Below are 17,166 nucleotides of genomic sequence, written 5' to 3' on the forward strand. Positions count from 1 at the left end.
GTTATTATTATTCCCATCTTATATGTGTGAAAATGGAGTCACATGGTAGAGATATGTGCTCATTTTTTATCACTGGCAAGAAAAACACGCAGCTAGTACTTGGCAAAGCAGTGTGGGTCCAGAGTCTGTTCTTACCAACTACACTATACCACTTCTCATACATTTCACTTTATTTCTTGCTTGAATTTTAATCATGAAGCTATGTTGGTATGATTGTATAATTTTAAAATTTGATTTAAATAATCACTCTGTGATCTAATCAAGATAATTCACTCAGCATTCCCAAAGGAGTTATCATTCAATGGAAATTGAGCTGTGACCACATTCCAACCCAATCCCCATAACTCAAAGTCCGTTGACTGGAATCCAGGCACTTTCACCTCATTTCCCCCACCCCATAATCTCCCTTATCCTGCCTCTTAAAACCCTGCCAGGCCCCAAAAACTTTTGCATTAAAACAGTGGTTTATGGGGGCCTCCCTGTGACACAAGGGTTTATATTTATTTATTTATTTTTAAATAATAAATTTTATTTTTATATTCCCCATACATTTGCAACCCCCCCATTCTGACCCCAATCCCTCCCCTCCCGCCCCCCACTCCCCAAAAACTGTCTCTGGTTCATAGTTTTTTGTTGATTTTGATTTCCACTTTCTTATAGTTATTCATTTTCCTGGTCCCTTATTTAAGTTCTCTAGATTCCTGCTATGAGTGAGACCATCCGGTATTTTTATTTTTCTTTCTGGCTTATTTCGCTGAGCATGATCCCTTCCAGCGCCATCCATGTTGCTGCAAATTGCATGTGTTTATCTTTTTAGAATGCTGAGTAATATTCCATGGTATATATGTACCACGTCTTCTTGATCCAGTCATTTATTTTTGGGCATTTGGGTTGTTTCCAAAGCTTAGCTATTGTAAACAGTGCTGCTATAAACATAGGGGTGCAGGTGTTCTTTGGAATTGATGTTTCTGTGTCCTTTGGGTAAATACCTAGGAGTGGAATTGCTGGATCATATGGAAGCTCTATGTTTGGTAGATAAGAAATCGCCACACAGCTCTCCATAGTGGTTGGACCAGTTTGCACTCCCACCAGCAGAGCAGGAGTGTTCCTTTTTCTCCACACCCTCGCCAACATTTGTTGTTGCTAGTTTTTTCAATATGTGCCATTCTCACTGGTGTAAGATGGTATCTCATGGTAGTTTTGATTTGCATTTCCCTGATTACAAGTGATGTTGAACATTTTTTCATATGCCTGTTGGCCATTTGCATTTCCTCTTCAGAGAAGTTTCTTTTTAGCTCTTCTGCCCATTTTTTGACCGGATTATTTTCTTTGTTGTTGTTGAGTCATCAGCTCTTTGCAGATTTTTGTGATCAGTCCTTTATCATTAGTGTTGGGTGCAAAAATGTTCTCCCAGTCACTGGGGTTTCTCTTGACACAAGGGTTTAAGACGCAGCCTATGAAGCTATCCGAAGCCCTGTAGCGCGAGTTCGATCCCCAACCAGGGAGCTACCCACATGGCCCAGCAGACCTCTCCTGTCTCACCCACTGCTCCCCTCAGCAGTGTGTTTCAGTCAGTCTGCCTGTTCTGCTCACCACTCTGTCTCTGGTGAATCCTCTCGCCTTCCCACGCATCTGGCCTGTACCCTGGTTCTTGTATAAATAATTAAATAAATCTTTACAAAAAAATAAAATTATAAAAAAAAAAGGGGGAAGGGTGTAGAAGATAAGGGATTGTGAGTCTGCCCTCCAGGTACTTCTTATCTACTCGATGACACACTGTAATTCCCAGCCATGGTTCTAATCTTATCAACAAGGTGGTCCACTGATCAGCTTCTGGACCCCCTTCTGGGGTCATACATCGATCCTCAACCCCCGGGCCTTCCCGGTCATACCTCTGATGTCTAAGTTGGGAGTAGATGGTATGCATTGGTCCTCAGGCCCTGGGGCCTTCCAGATATACCACGTGATGTACATGTTAGGCATCGGTCCCCTGCAAGTCTTCACTCTGGATTTCCCTGGCGTTCTTTCTCCCCTTCTCTCTCGGCCCCTGCTTCTCTTGGCAACTAATCTAAATACTGAGTCAAGGCCCACAGAAGTAAACAACAACTTACAACAATGTAACAAATGCAGGTGCCCCATCAGGCAGCGCAATCCTAATGGCAGGAGGGCAGAAAAGCCTGAACCATTTCCCCTACAGGAGATATTTAATGTCTTGCTTAGGTCTCCCACACCTCATGAAGTCAGGAACAAACACTCAAAACCAACCGGTTGTACTGCAGGCTAGGAGGAAAGAAGCGCCAGAAATAAACCAGACCCACAGGTCACACGTCCTCTTACCTATAATAAAATCACGCCTGAATGGAAATGGGCAAAAGCTCCTTTGGCCAAGAGTCAAAACATCCGGACAGGTTTTCTGTTGCAATGTCCATCAAAAACAACCAAGCCATAAAGGGCAAGAGCTGATCTCCTAATGAGAGAATAACGGAAGACAAACCCAGAGCCTTAGGAGAGGCAGAGGGGCGTCGCATTTGACTATTTGGAACACACTTAAGTTTCTGCAGGTCGTCTCGTCTGGCGGGTCCTATGGCAACGCCATAAATTCGACATGTCAGGCCTCCCTGGTGGGGCGAGGGCTTAAGCACCGCGCTATGAAGCAATCCGCAGCCTCTGCAGCACGAGTTCGATTCCCTGGCCTGCCAGGAGCTACCCACATGGCGCAGCAGACCTCTCCTGCCTCGCGCCCGCTGCTCCCCTCAGCAGTGTATCTCAGTCAGTCTGCCTGTTCTGCTCCCCGCTCTGTCTCTGGTGAATCCTCTCACCTCCCACACCTCTGGCCTGTACCCCAGCTCTTGTATGCATAAATAAATAAATATTTGGGGAGAAAATTCGACATGTCAGTATCTGGGTAACTTTTTTTATTCCACAGACTCGCCGCCTCCCTCGCGCCCCCCAGACAGGGATGCAATTGCTCCGGGTCGGGCCCCACACCTGCGTTCCCACGGCGGCCTCACGGCGGGCGCTCGGGAGCCCCGCGGGGCGCCCCCAAGGAGTTCCCCCGGGGCCTGAGACCGGGCCTCGCGGGCAGGCCGGCCCCGCCCGCGCCCAGCCCCGCCCCCGCCTTCCGGGGCCGGCGAGAGGGTCAGCTGCGCGCGGGGCGCCGAGAGCCGCGTCCGGCCGGAGGGTCCCGGGAAAACGGCCGGGGACAGCCGGCGCGCGCCCTCCCCAGCGCGGGACGCTTCGCTCCCCGCGCGCCGGGCGGACTGTCTCCACCGGCCGCGCGCCTCCACGGCCCCCCGCGCCCCGCGAGGCCCTTGGGGTGTCGCATCTGCTCTGCCGAGCTGGGGAGGGAGCCCGCAGCTCGCGAAGGCGGTAGGAACCAACACCGAGACTGGCAGCCGAGTCTGCTAAATTAGCCTTGGGGGTTCAGCCTCACACCCCTAAACTGGGGTGCAGTCAAGTGAGGGGGCGGGTGGGAGGCCGGACACCGAGAAAAACAGACCTCGGGCAAAAGAGAGCCGGGACGCTCGGTTGAGGCACCGCTGGGATTCGAACCCAGGATCTCCTGTTTACTAGACAGGCGCTTTAACCAACTAAGCCACGGCGCCGCCCGCACAGGTACCGCGAGAATCTCTTCCTAATCACTCTTTGTGCCATTGACTCTACGCATGCGTACAAGCTTTGCCGTCAGCAGGCGCATGCGTGGAGTAGGCCTAGGCGCTCACCGGCGGCGTGGAAGCTTTCGCCCGCTAGTCTAGAAAGGTGGAAACGGGCGGCGCGTGGTGGGCGGGGCCTGACTGGCGGGTGGGCGGGGCCCGACGTGTCCGCGGGACCTGGAGCCGCAGCGCCGGAATCTGTGGGAGATGCTCGCGCCACGTCAACCCGGACGCGCCCGGCCTAGGGACGTTTCCTGGGCTGTGGGGCGAGGCCTATCCCGCCCCCCCGGAGTTGGGGGACGGCCCCCACCCTGCGGCGGCCGCGCAGGGACCCCGTCGCGCTGGCTCCCACAACCGTCGGGGTCACTGGCTCTGTGGTCCCAGGGGGCTCATTCCCGCGCCCCACAAGCCCGGACGTCGCTTCGATTGGACGCGGGTCTGAGGCGGAAGGTCGGGGGCACTAAAGCGGCCCTGAGGGGGCGCCCAGAGATCGGGCACTCAGCGCTCAGGCCGCTGGCCTCGGGACACCGACCCCTTTTCCTCCGTGGGGAGCTTCTGCGTCCAGAGCGAGACGAGACCTTCCCACCCAGGCTTCCCCCCCGGGGCCCCCCCGCACCCCCCCCCCCGCAGACACTGTTTAAAGGGCCTTTGTGCAAACACGGCTAATCCAGTCACCTCGCAGTTCCTCCCTGGGGCGAGTCTTGTGCACAAAATGTTAAGTCTGCCAAAACTGTGCACGGGAAGGCGCATTCAGTATTATTTGTAAAAGCAGAAACCAAAAACCTAAGTACCGTCGAGGGGACGCCCCGTTGGCATAGGCCGCCCTCCACCGTCCAGAGCAGCGGGGAAGAAGGCGACTCCCCTGGTCGCCTCGCAGGCCAGCGCTGGAAGCGATGTGGGGCGACGGAAAGATGAGTCAGAGTCCACGAGGAGCAATGAGAAGCCTGGGGGGGCTACACCGTGAATAATGTGTAACGCCCCATGCAAAGGCATCTCGTATGTATTAACATCCATGGCACGGCTGGGGCAGTAAGTAGGGAGTGTACCTGCATCTCCAAGCAGTTCTTGGAGATGTAAGCTGGGGTGCAGTGAGCAGGGACTATTGCCTGGGCGGGGGGTGAGGGGGGGCTCCACTGTTCCTGCTGGTCAAAGCATATTGTCTGTTTTCAGCAGATACTGGTTTCCCAGTGTGTTCCTCATACCAGGACTTTTGCCCTCCGTGAGCGGCCCCTGCCCGACCCTACACCTAGCTGACAAGCAGGGACTCTGGGCAGCAGGACAATATCCCTGAGAACAAGGGGCGCTGAGGACTCCACATATACTGGTTCACGTATTTGCCCCCCAGTCCTGCGCCAATTTGCTCCCCAGTTTCTCTGGGTCCTGACGTCTGGAACAGCAGAGTCCCGCGGGGAAAGCTGAGTTGGGTATCCATTCCCTGCAGCCCAACGTGAGTACTCATACGAGTCTCTCCTTCCTCGGGCTGTTTGTTTTCTTCTGCAGTGAAGCATTTTTCCATATCACGTGTCACTCTCCCTCAACTGGCCTCCTCCTTAGTTCAAATGGGGGTCCGACCACGCCTGCTGCGCCTCACTTTCGGAGCCTGAGCAAATGAGTTGCACAAAGAGACGAGTGTGTGCCAGTTTTGGCGAATACTGAGAAAGAGAAATCGGTCCTCGTGCCTCACACCTGTCTATAGCCGGGCTTCCCGGGCTGGGCGTCAGCAAGCAGACCTGGCGGCCGGCGCAGGTATGCGGCCGACGGCTCCGCACCGACGATGCCCCAGGGGATATGTGCAGAAATGCCAGGAAGGGCGCTTGCAAGAATCCCAGCTCACGTGGGCAGTTAATACCTGCCGTTAGAATGACTGCGTGCTGGAGGCACGAATGAGCGTGTTAGGGGTTAAGACCACAGCCGCTCAGCCTCTCAGGTCCTGGCGCACCCGGCGCGCGCCCTCTGCAGCCGAGCAGGCGGCTCGCCCCGCCCCTTCTGTGCTCTTCCACCCGGCCCTTCCTAGCAGATGCCAGTTAACAGCGCCTCCTAGCGTCGGGAGCAGAACACCGGGGTCTTCCCTACGCATGCGCACGCTAGTAAATTTCTGAAGGGATTTTCTTGCGGCAACCACACCAAGCAGTCAGGATGGCCGAGCGGTCTAAGGCGCTGCGTTCAGGTCGCAGTCTCCCCTGGAGGCGTGGGTTCGAATCCCACTTCTGACAAAGCTAACATTTTTTGTTTTCCACCGAAGTGGCTACTAATACGTCAACTAGATGATCTTCGGATTTTCTTCTCTTTACACAAAATAATTCTAACATACCTACCTTAATTGAGGGCGGCGGAAAGGAAGCGCGCTTTCGTTCAGCAACGCCTTAGCGTATTCAAAGGTAAACAGTCTCCATTGAGCTTGGGGTTGGGACGGAAGAAGTCAAAAACATGGCTGTTGTCAGAAGTGGGATTCGAACCCACGCCTCCAGGGGAGACTGCGACCTGAACGCAGCGCCTTAGACCGCTCGGCCATCCTGACTGCCTGCGCAACGCCGCTGTGGAATCTGCTGTAGTTCTACGTGCGGTGACCCTGCGTCGGGGCTCGGGAAAGACAATCTCGGGTCCCTCCAGAAAGCCCCGGTCCTCGGGGTGCGGTCGTGCGCGTGGCCCCCCGAGTTACCGCCACTCTGAAATTGGTTCAACATCTTACTGCTGTGAATGGAAACTGTAGCCTGAACAGAAACGGAAAATCACTTCCCTCGTCATCAGAAGAAAATATCCATAACAAGAAATATTATAGACACGAAACCGTAATTAAATTATCGCCCCTCGCCAATTATGTTCAACTGCTGCTGTCGGTCTGAAAGGGGGAGACGCCTGTCGGGGCCCTGGGGGGAGGCGGGAGGAGCCTCTGGACTCTTCCCTTTGGAAAGGGGGGCTGCTCTGTGTTGGGCCTCGCCCTTCGCGCCTCAGGACGGGGAGCCCCGGGCCAGGGAGCCCCATCCAGGGAGAGCAGGTTCTTCTGCCTTTACAGACAAACCCAACAAGAGCAAAGTTGGAGGCTGTTAACCTTGAAAAACAGACGACTGGTCTGTCTCCAAAAGCTTGATTTGGTCAAGGGTTTGGAATTGAGGGTGTCCTTCTTGCTCCAAGAACACATTTACCAACGGAAGCATTTTTAATTGTGCAGTTCAGTGTTGCTAACATTCATAATGCTGTGCAACCAGTGCCACATGGATCTCCAAAACGCTTTTCAACTGGTAAAATGGAAACTCTATACCCATTAAACAACTATTCCCCATTTTCTCCTGACGACCATCCATTTTACTTTGTCTATAAATTTGAGTGTTCTAAGTGAAAATACCCAGCATTTGTCCTCTGCTTCACTTACGCTAATGTCTTCAAGGTTCACCCACGTAATATAGTTGTCAGACTTCTCTTTTTCAGGCTGAATAATATTTCACTACATGTATAGACCACATTACTTGCTTCCACATTTTAATTACTGCTGTGAATAAGGATGCATAAATATCTCTTAGCGATCCTGTTGTCAATTCTCTTGCACATATACCCAAAATGGAATTTCTGAATAATATGGTAATTCTATTTTTTTTTTTCCTGAGGATCTGTCATATTGTTTCCACAGCACATTTTAAAAATATTTTACTTAAAAAATGTGTCCTTTAACAAAATGTATTCAATATCCAATGGATAAATAGAAGGATTGCTTATCTACAGGTAGATAACTTGCTGCAGAATCCACAGAATAGTGGATATAATTGGCAAGTGCCAATTTCCCATTGGACAAAAAAGGAGAAAAAAAGTTAAGACTTTGGGGGTGATGGAGTTGGTGAAGGCTGGTATCCTGGAGAGTAGGCCTTAGGGAAGCTCCTACTCCTGTGTGCAGGATTGGGAAGGGCCAAGGGAATATGGAAGGTGGGGGCAGCTCCCCAGCAGCTGGAACCTGGGCCAGATTGGGGACAGGGACAGTCTTCACAGCTGGAGCTGGCTCATGCACTGGTGGAACAGAGGTGGAAGGAAATTGGCAGAGTATACCTTCTTCTGGTTGTATTGTCTGTCACCTCCTCCAAGAAGCCTTTTCTGCTGTTTCTTTCTCTTGGCTGGGCTTTTGCCTTTCTTTGTGGGCCCAAAATCCTTGGGGTGATCCCTTAAGGCACTGGGATTGAAATGGTCTGTATAGGGCCTACCTGGTGGCACAGAAGGTTGCGCGCCGCACTGTGAAGCTGTCCGCAGCCTCTGCAGCGCGGGTTCGATCCCGTCTGGCCGGCAAGAATCCCACATGGCAAAGCAGACCTCTCCTGTCTTGCCTGCTGCTCCCCTCAGCAGTGTATTTCTTCAGTCTGCCTGTTCTGTTCCCCGCTCTGTCTCTGGTGAATCCTCTTACCCTTCCGCGCATCTTGCCTGTACCCCGGTTCTTGTATAAAAATAAATAAATCTAAAAAAAAAAAAGAAATGATCTGTGTAAGTGTGCATGTGTTCCATTCTTGTTCCTAAAACTGAGGTTTCCAAAAGGGCAGATATTGTAAGACTCTTGTGTCTTGTTACCTCTGAATCCCCAAGGCCTAGGACATACATATGTGAAGAAGTTGCTCAGTGAATACAGGCCAAATAAGAACAAGACAACAACTGAAAGTGCCACCCCAGACCTCCTCATGCAGCCAGCTCCTGGACCAAACAGGATTGGTCTACCCAAGGTCTGGCATCACCTCATCTCTCAGGAGCTGGAGCCATGGATTCCTCAATAAAAGGTTAATCCTAATACCCCACAGAACTTCTGTCCTAATCCCAGCAGGCAGATGGGTCTGGGCAAGGAAAAGAACCAAACCCCAAGTGTGACATTTGCTTCATTGTAAGCCAATCAGTAATTGAACCCAAGGTTGGCAGGTTTGTGCTAACACCCTGCCCCTCTCCACAGTATATTGGAGACATCTCCCAGAAAACACAGAGGTGTGCACATCCTGACACCCAACCTTTGCTCTTGTATCATCCAACCTGAGTGACCTCTTCTCAATTGCTCTGTTCAAGGTTCTATTTAAGTGGCACCTGCACCCTAAGAGTCTCAGGTCTTTTCCCAGCCTCAGGAAGTTCAGGCCTGGCAACAATGCATAAAATGGGTGTTTGCCTTGAATAAACAGAGCTGTGGGCTCTGTGATCTTCATATACACCCCAGTTCCAACCTACTCCTTGGAAGCGCCCAAAGGGGTATGCACAATGACAAGAGGAGCAAAGAGACCACTGGTCACAATGGCTCACTGTGACACTTCCACTAACTCCTGGCCATCTCTGAGATGGACCCATGTTCCAGCAGTCACAGGGGGGAATTGGACCGGATCACTGTTTCCCAAACAGATAGGGAAAATCTTACTTATCTCCTTATCTACAAACCACTCCTGCACTTAAAGCTATATTCTTTCATTATGATAAGGTACACATAACATAAAGTTTACCATTTTTAAGTGCTCGGTTCTGGGATTGCACATTGGGGTGTAACCATCACTACAATTCAACTCAAAACTTGTCCTTCCCCAAATGGAACTCTGTCTCCATCAAACACTGACTCCCCCTTCCTGCTTCCCACAGAACCTGGCAATCTCCATCTTGAGAGATTTGTGTTTTTGTGATTGACTTATTTCTCTTAGGATAATGTCTTCAAAGTTCATGTTGCAGATTGGTCAGAATTTCTTTTTCCAGGCTGAATAATATTCCAGTGTCAATAAGCCACAAGTTTCTATGTCCGTCCACAGGTGGACACTTGGGTTGCTTTCATCTTTTAGCTATTGTGAATAACACTGCTATGAACATAGGTATACAAAAATCTCCTTGAGATACTGCTTTCAATTCTTTAGAAAAATTATCCAGAAGTGGAGTTACTAGATCCTATTAAATGTATGAGAAGGCACCATACCATTTCCCACAACAGCGGCCTCTTTTTATTGTACATTTCTACTCTAACAGTGTAATCCCCACAAAAGGGGCAGGTTCACATAGGCTGATGGAAATGTTCTGGAATAAGTAGCAGTGATAATTCATTATAGTGAATATGCTAAAACCTGAATTTAGTGTATAATTCATAATTATGTATGTAATTATAAATTATAATTTATATGGGTCTTCCTGGTGGTGCAAGGGGTTAAGCACAGCGCTATGAAGCTATCTGCAGCAACTGCAGCATGAGTTCGATCCCCAACCAGGGAAATACTCACATGGCACAGCAGACCTCTCCTGTCTCATCCGCTGCTCCCCTCTGCAGTGTATTTCAGTCAGTCTGCCTGTTCTGTTCCCCACTCTGTCTCTGGTGAATCCTCTCACCCTCCACACCTCTGGCCTGTACTCCAGTTCTTTTTTTTTTTATACACAAGCACTGGGTACAGTCAGAAGCACAGGAGGGTGAGAGAATTCACCAGAGCCAGAGCGGGGAACAAAACAGACAGAGTGACAAAACACACTGCTGAGGGGAGCAGCGGGCGTGGCAGGAGAGGTCTGCGTGCCATGTGGGACCCTTGCCGGCAGCTGGGGATTGAACCGGCACTGCTGAGGCTGCGGGAAGCCCCGCAGCCCAGTGCTCAACCGCTGCGCCACCAGGGGATGCCCTGTACTCCAGTTCTTGTATGCATAAATAAATAAATCTTTAAAAAAAATCATAATTTGTAACTTAGTAAACTGTATACTTTTAATTTTTTTAAATTTATTTTAGCATACAAGAACTGGGGTGTAGGCCAGAGGTTGGGGGCAGGTGAGAGGCTTCATCAGAGACAGAGTGTGGAGTAAAACAGGCGGATCGACTGAAAGACACTGATGAGGGGAGCAGCAGGAGAGATAAGAGAGGTCTGCTGTGCTATGTGGGTCCCCTCCCTGGCCTGGGATCCAACCCATGCCTCTGGCTGGCGATAGCCATGGCGATAGGGATAGCTTGATAGCACCGAGACTTAACATCTGAGCCACCAGGGAGATCCTGAACTTTGTGCTTCTTAAAAGAGTGACTTTGAAGTTTAAAGTGTGGCACTTGCATTGTCCTTCCCTCATGGAATCACAAACAGCATCACTTTCCCAGCATTGATGTGAGACAATCACATGGATTACTGCCAACCAGATAAGCTCACCACTTTGGTGTCCACAGAGACTTTACTGGGGTTCTCTCCTGTAGCCACATAGGTACCCCAGTTTCTAGTTCTTCCGGTGGATCTACCTGAACTTATAGGTGCTCTTACCCTAAACCACTGTTAGAACCTCTGGTGTGGCAGATCCCATCCTAAGCCAGGAGGTTTCCATCAGACATTCTAAAGGTTAGAGATGACCTCCCAGAAGCTAAAGCCAAAGGCCAGATCGCTCTCTGGGCAAACTAAAATTCTTTTTTCTTTTCTTCTTTTTTTTTAGAACTAATATTTATTTACTTACTTGCTTATTTACTTATTTATTTTTATGTAGAAGAACTGGGGTGTAGGCCTGGGGTGTGGGCTGTGTGTGTGAGAGAGGACAGAGTGGGGAGTAGCACAGGTGGATTTACTGAAATACACACTACTGAGGGAAGCAGCCCACAGACAGGAGAGGTCTGCTGTGCCAAGTGGGTCAGCTCCCTGGCAGGGGATGGAGCTCAGGCCACAGTGGCTGGGGATAGCTTGATAGCACTGAGACTTTAACTCCTGTACCACCAGGGAGGCCCATGGCTTATATTTTAAATAATAAAAATCTACTTTATTATGAAGGGTTTAAGACCTAGGTGGTCTAGCCCCTGGCTGCCTCTCCATCTCATCCCTTCCCATTCTCCACAGCTCTTAGCAGCGTGTCTTTCTAGAGAGACCCCACAGTCTTTCTTGCCTCAGGGCCTTTGATCAAGTGGTGATTTTTTCTCTCTGGAATGCTCTTTTCCTTCCTGATCCTTATTCATCCTTCAAGTCTCTGGTGAAAAGTCTAGTCTTTGCCCTATCTACAAATGTTCCTCTCCAACCCCCAGCATATCCTCCCTCAAGGCATCCTATTCTTTTCACTATCACAGTGGGTAATTATCTGTGGGCTTGTCTGATGGCCCCTTTGGAGGGGGATGTCCCTAGTTGGGGGGCTCACAGCTCCGTCCTCACTGCTCAGACAGAGCCAAGATACACTACACATTTGCTCAGTGTCTGAATCCCCACAACCGCACCAGGTCCCTCCACCCCAACCCTGGGAAGGGCAGGCCAGCACACAGTAGGGGCTTGGCCAGAGTCAGGGGCCTTTGTGAGTTGACAACAGAGACAAGAAGGGCTGCAGTGATGTGTGTGGAGATGACCTGCTCAGACCCAAAGAAGTGGGGGCTTCCCTGGGAATGGACAGCATGTCCCCTCCTGGTCCCCTGCGCTCTGTCCCGGTACCCCATCCCAAGAACCCAGGGCAGGGCCTCCCTGGTGGCGCAAGGGGTTAAGCACCACACTATGAGGCAGTCCAAAGCCTCTGCAGCACGAGTTCAATCCCCGGACAGCTAGGGAGAGACCCACATGGCACAGCAGACCTCTCCTGTCTCACCCGCTGCTCCCCTCAGCAGTGTACTTCAGTCAGTCTGCCTGTTCTGTTCCCCACTCTGTCTCTGGTGAATCCTCTCACCCCCTGCATCTCTGGCCTGTACCCCAGCTCTTGTATGCATAAATGAATAAATCTTAAAAAAAAAAAAAAAAAGAACCCAGGGTGTCCAAGCAGAGTCTCTGGGTGGGCAGCAGTTTCCAGTAGGGGAATAGGTTCCTTCCCACTTTTTTCTGACTGGTGGGAGTCAAGTTTGGAAGAAAATGTCAAAGCGAAAAACAATGCCATGATTCAGTCTTGCTTGCTGCCATTTGAAAAGAATGAGAGTGGGATTAACCAAAAAAACAAAATCCAAACCAAAACCAAAACCAAAACACTCTCTTGATTTAGAATTTGCTTCAAAAACAATGATCGTATTATTTTCTGTGTCACAATCAAATTAAGGGTTTACCCAAGAGCTTTGTTCCAGTCATGTAGACTGTTCTTCAAATCTTTTTCAGTGATACATCTCAACTACCTTTTGGAAAAAGGCATCTCAGAAGTTAATGTGATCTTGGGCTTCCTTGGTGGCGCAAGGGGTTTAACACCGCACTATGAAGCAATCCTCAGCCTCTGCGATCCCTGGACAGCCAGGGAGCAACCCACATGGTGCAGCAGACCTCTCCTGGCTCGCCCGCTGCTTCTCTCAGCAGTGTATTTCAGTCAGTGTTTTGTTCCCCACTCTGTCTCTGGTGAATCCTCTCACCCCTTGCCCCCACACCTCTGGCCTGTACCCCAGTTCTTGTATGCATAAATAAATAAATCTTTAAAAAGAAAAAGAAGAAGTTAACGTGATCATGCTCTTGCTCTGTTCAATAGTCACACCCCTCCACTGAGATTTCCAGCCTTCCCGTCCACTTTGATTCTCTCCAGAAGAAAGTTCTCAGAAATGGATGCATCCATGATTCTGCAGTCAGGTGTGAGCTTCAGAACCCGCTTCTTTTGTTTGTCCCCACAACCCCACTCCCCACCAGCCTGTTCACTGGTGCCCTGGTGGCAGCAGGCAGAAAGAGTTTGTTTTTTCTTGGGCTTACTTGGCACCTCCACTAGAAAGTGGAATCAGGGCCTCCCTGGTGGCGGAAGGGGTTAAGACACAGCACTATGAAGCTACCCGCAGCCACTACAGCACAGATCCCCAGCCTGGAGCTGACCCACATGGTGCAGCAGAATTCTCCTTTCTTGGCAGCTGCTCCCCTCAACAGTGTATTTCAGTCTGTCTACATGTTCTGCTCCCCACTCTGTCTCTAGTGAATCTTCTCACCCCCCCCCCACCTCTGGCCTATACCCCAGTTCTTGTATGTATAAATAAATCTTAAAAAATAATAGAAAGTGGAATCCCGGAAAACTTGGTCTGGCTTGTTCCTAGTGTATTTCCCTGTTTGGGTCAGAACTGGATAGATAGTAGATGCTTAGCAAAATAAATATTGGATGATGAATGAATGTGCAAGCCTTTATGAAGAGACACACAAAGAGAGTTTCAGGGTACAGGCGGAGCAATGAAATGGCAACACGGTAACTTAAACATCTTCTCCCACCTTCTGAGTGACCCTCTGTCCCCTCCCCCGCCACCAGGCATGCCAGATGCTTTTCATGCAATAATTTACTCCACCGTGCACAACAGCTCTGTGAGGCTGGTCTTTTCACATCCCTACGTTATAGATGAGGAAACTGAGTCTTAGCATTCTTCTGAGTTACTGCTCAGTAATTTCAGAAGTGAAAACTATGGAAGCTAAGAGTAGAAAATTTGGGAAGGAGGCATCACAAGACCAGAAACTGACTCACAGAAGGCCAGAAGCTGGAGGTTGGAGTAGAAATGATTAACATAGTTGTCAAACACAGAAAAGTAAAGTATCCGGATGTTCAGACTGAGGTGCAGACCAGGTGGGGATACAGACACTGAAGGCCATAGTAAAAAAAAAAAAAAAATCACAGAAAAGCTCTGGTGATGCAGGGGTTAAAGTCTCAGTGCTATCAAGCTACAGCCAGGCACTGCAACAAGAGTTCTGTAACTGGGTGGTCCCCAGGAAAGGGGGAGGTTCCAGGTTTCCTGCCCCACCCAAAAAGGAGGGTAGAACTGAGGAGAGAAAGAAGTGGCAGAGGAGACTAAGGAAGGAAGGAAGCAGGATGGAGCCAGAAGGAGACCTGGAGGAGGCACATGAAGCAGAGAGACATGTGAAGAAACTGCGCTTGTCTTTTGGTTGTGGACTGGGTGACACAGATGTGGATGAGAGACCCGTGGGAAAGTGACAATGGCGGGTTTTGTCTTGATTTTGATTTTGCTCCTTTCCTTCCGGGCTTGTCTGGTTATTTCTGATCCTTTTCTGTGGGTCCCCACTGGAAGATGCTTAAGACTTGGGGCAGGCTTTGGGGCCTTGCTCTGGGCCAATCCTGCTTGGGTGGACTTTTACCCACGAGGGGATGGGTAACTTTGGGTGCTTGATTTAGAAACTATATTCTTTGCCTTTTCTGTATTGTTTCCTAATTGTATTAAAGTTCATTCCCATTAAAGTCTCATATGTTTTGTGTTGATGCGGCGGATGGCAGAACCCATTTAAAATAGGCAGGTTTGCGGGGTTTGGGCTGCTCCTCTCCCTGCCCTGTAACAGTTCCATCCCAGGGCCAGGCAGCTGACCCACACGGCGCAGCAGACCTCTCCTGTCTCTCTCCTGCTCCCCTTTGCAGTGAATTTCAGTAGATCTGCCTGTTCTGCTCCCCACTCTGTCTCTGGTGAATCCTTTCACACACACGCCCCCACCTCTAGGCCTGCTCTAAGAATTGGGGTACTGGCCAGAGGTGTGTGTGTGTGACCCTAAAGGGACAGGTTTGCTGAGACACCTGCATGGTCACAAGTGGAGGGGGGGCGGGGGGGGGGCTTGAGGAGAGCGGCATCCGCTGAGGGAGGTCAGTGAGGAGGAGAAGTCCCTGCAGGTACAGATCACAGGCAGGCAGGAGACTGCTGCCCTGCGGAGGGAGAGAGTTGGTGAAAAGGAGCACCTGCGTAGTCACAGGTGGACAGAAGGACTGCTGCCCCGTGCCAGTGCAGAGACTGCACGGTTAGAATCCTCTTCTCTTTGGGAGGGGTCATTCCTTTGTGGAGTGGCCTGTTTGCTGCTGATTTTGGATAACAATGCAGACTCTGAAAGGGACTGGAGAGTCTACAATAGGCTCAATCTCCATATCTTTACCTTTGGGTCTGTGCTCCTGACAATCACTACAGCAGTCTGACACCAGCTTGGATCTCATGCTTTGCAATCTGGGCATTTGGGCCTAAGGATCAGGATCTTGGTTTCTTTCTTTTTTTTTTATTTTATTTTAAAAAATTTTTATTTATTTATTTATTTTTTTAATAGAGGCATGTTTTATTTATTTGTTTGTTTGTTTTGTTTTTTTTTACACATGCACTGGGTACAGTCAGAAGCGCGGGAGGGTGAGAGAATTCACCAGAGCCAGAGTGGAGAGCAGAACAGGCAGAAGGACCGAAGTACACTGCTGAGGGGAGCAGCAGGCGGCAGGAGAGGTCTGCGCACCATGTGGGACCCTCCTCCGGTGGCCGGGGAGCAGCCGGGGATCGAACCGGCGCCGCAGAGGCCGCGGGCAGCATCGCAACCCAGCGCTCAACCGCTGCGCCACCGGGGAGGCCCTTTATTTATTTATTTTTAAGAATTTATTTATTTATGCATGCAAGAGCTGGGGTACAGGCCAGAGATGAGGGGAGGTGAGAGGATTCACCAGAGACAGAGTGGGGAACAGAACAGGCAGATTGACTGAAATAACACTGCTGATGGGAGCTGTGGGCGAGACAGGAGAGGTCTGCTGCGCCATGTGGGTAGCTCCTTGGTGGGCTAGGGCTGGAACTCGTGTTGCAGAGGCTGCGGATTGCTTCATGGTGCAGTGCTTAACCATTTGCGCCACCAGGGAGGCCCTATTTTTTTTTTTACACATCACTGTTCATTTTTAAACAATATTTGCTTCCCCCCACCCCCTCAGGTGCAGTCCCCATAGAGTTTCCTTCACTGATGCTCCCGTGTACCATCACCTCAGTCCCCCTTGCTCCTCTCTCCCTCCTCCCCTGCAGTATGTCTCTGATTTATAATTGCCTGTTTTTGCTTTGCTGTGTTTTGTACTGTTACTATTTTTTTTACACTGATGTCTTATTTGGTTCCCCTATATTCCTGCTATAAGTAAAACCGACAGATATTTTTCTTTTTTCCTTCTGGCTTATTTCACTGAACATAATTCCTTCTAGATCCATCCACATCAAAAAAACTAGCAACAACAAATGTTAGCCAGGATGTGATGAAAAATGAACTCTTCTACATTGCTGGTGGGAATGCAACTGGTCCAACTGTTACAAGGCAAGGAGAGGGGCACCCCAGACCCGGCAAACCTGCCTGCTCTAAATAGGTTCTGCCATCTGTGGCATCAACACAAAACATGTGAGGCTTTAATGGGAAGGAACTTTAATACAATTAAGAAACAATACAGGAAAGGCAAAGAATATAGTTTCTAAATCAAGTATCCAAAGTTACCCGTCCCCTCTTGGGTAAAAGTTCACCCAAGCAGGATTGGCCCAAAAGAAGGCCCCAAAGCCTGCCCCAAGTCTAAAGCATCTTCCAGTGGGGACCCACAGAAAAGGATCAAAAACAACCAGACAATTCTGGAGGAAAGGAGCAAACTCAAAATCAAGACAAAAACCGCCATTGTCACCGCCCCTCAGGTCTCTCACCCACATCTGTGTCACCCAGTCCACCACCCAAAGGCAAGTGTAGTTACTTCAGGGTCTCTCGACCCATGTGCCTCCTGCAGGAGGCTCCTTCTTGCTCTCCACCCTGCTTCCTTCTTTTCTCAGTCTCCTCTGCAGCTTCTTCTCTCTGCTCAGCTCCACCCTCCCTTGGGTGGGGCAAGAAACCTGGAACTTCCCCCTTTGCTGGGGACCACCCTGTTACACAACCACTATGGAAAGCTGTCTGGAGGTTCCTCAGTC

The 17,166-nt window shown here is 50.1% G+C and overlaps 3 non-coding genes across 3 annotated transcripts; 1 reads left to right on the plus strand and 2 right to left on the minus strand.

The window, feature by feature from the left end:
* Positions 1–3,531: 3,531 nt before the first annotated feature.
* TRNAT-AGU (transfer RNA threonine (anticodon AGU)) lies at positions 3,532–3,605 on the minus strand. The gene has a single exon. It is a non-coding gene; the product is annotated as a tRNA-Thr (tRNA).
* A 2,178-nt stretch (positions 3,606–5,783) lies between these two features.
* On the plus strand, positions 5,784–5,866 carry TRNAL-CAG (transfer RNA leucine (anticodon CAG)). Its single transcript has one exon. It is a non-coding gene; the product is annotated as a tRNA-Leu (tRNA).
* Positions 5,867–6,088: 222 nt separating this feature from the next.
* TRNAL-CAG (transfer RNA leucine (anticodon CAG)) lies at positions 6,089–6,171 on the minus strand. Its single transcript has one exon. It is a non-coding gene; the product is annotated as a tRNA-Leu (tRNA).
* Positions 6,172–17,166: the final 10,995 nt, after the last annotated feature.

Source organism: Talpa occidentalis, unplaced genomic scaffold (genome assembly GCF_014898055.3).
Source record: "Talpa occidentalis isolate TD23 unplaced genomic scaffold, MPIMG_talOcc4v2.1 talOcc4.17, whole genome shotgun sequence".
Taxonomy (NCBI): Eukaryota; Metazoa; Chordata; class Mammalia; order Eulipotyphla; family Talpidae; genus Talpa; species Talpa occidentalis.